Source organism: Nannospalax galili, unplaced genomic scaffold (genome assembly GCF_000622305.1).
Source record: "Nannospalax galili isolate Female #2095 unplaced genomic scaffold, S.galili_v1.0 C46872125, whole genome shotgun sequence".
Lineage (NCBI taxonomy): Eukaryota > Metazoa > Chordata > Mammalia > Rodentia > Spalacidae > Nannospalax > Nannospalax galili.
In genome coordinates this window covers 1-340 of record NW_008427956.1, presented here as the reverse complement: position 1 = coordinate 340, position 340 = coordinate 1, and the positions used below count along the sequence as shown (strand labels likewise).

General features: G+C 60.3%; 1 long non-coding RNA gene across 1 annotated transcript; it reads left to right on the top strand.

Annotated features, from left to right (window-relative positions):
- On the top strand, positions 1–333 carry LOC115069050. Its single transcript, XR_003848385.1, has 2 exons — positions 1–31; positions 181–333. It is a non-coding gene; the product is annotated as an uncharacterized LOC115069050 (long non-coding RNA).
- Positions 334–340: the final 7 nt, after the last annotated feature.

Here is a 340-nt window from a genome sequence, read left to right as displayed (position 1 = left end):
CCCCAGTCGCCCTGACAAGCCTGTGCTCCAGGTGCCTGGTCTCTGTTGCTTCTGGGTGATTACACACCTTAGCCTGTGGATCGTTTGCTGCCAAGAAGCCGATCTTGCTTCTGCTCGCATCAGAGGCAGAGGGCCCTGAGGGAGGACCGTTAGACCCTTACCTAGCGCCTGGTTTTCCAGGGTCTCACGTTCACGCTGCTTCCTGGAACGGTAACCGCGCTGGTGGGGCCCAATGGGTCAGGGAAGAGCACCGTGGCTGCCCTGCTGCAGAATCTGTACCAGCCCACCAGGGGCCAGCTGCTGCTGGATGGCCATCCCATCTCGGAATATGAGCATCGCT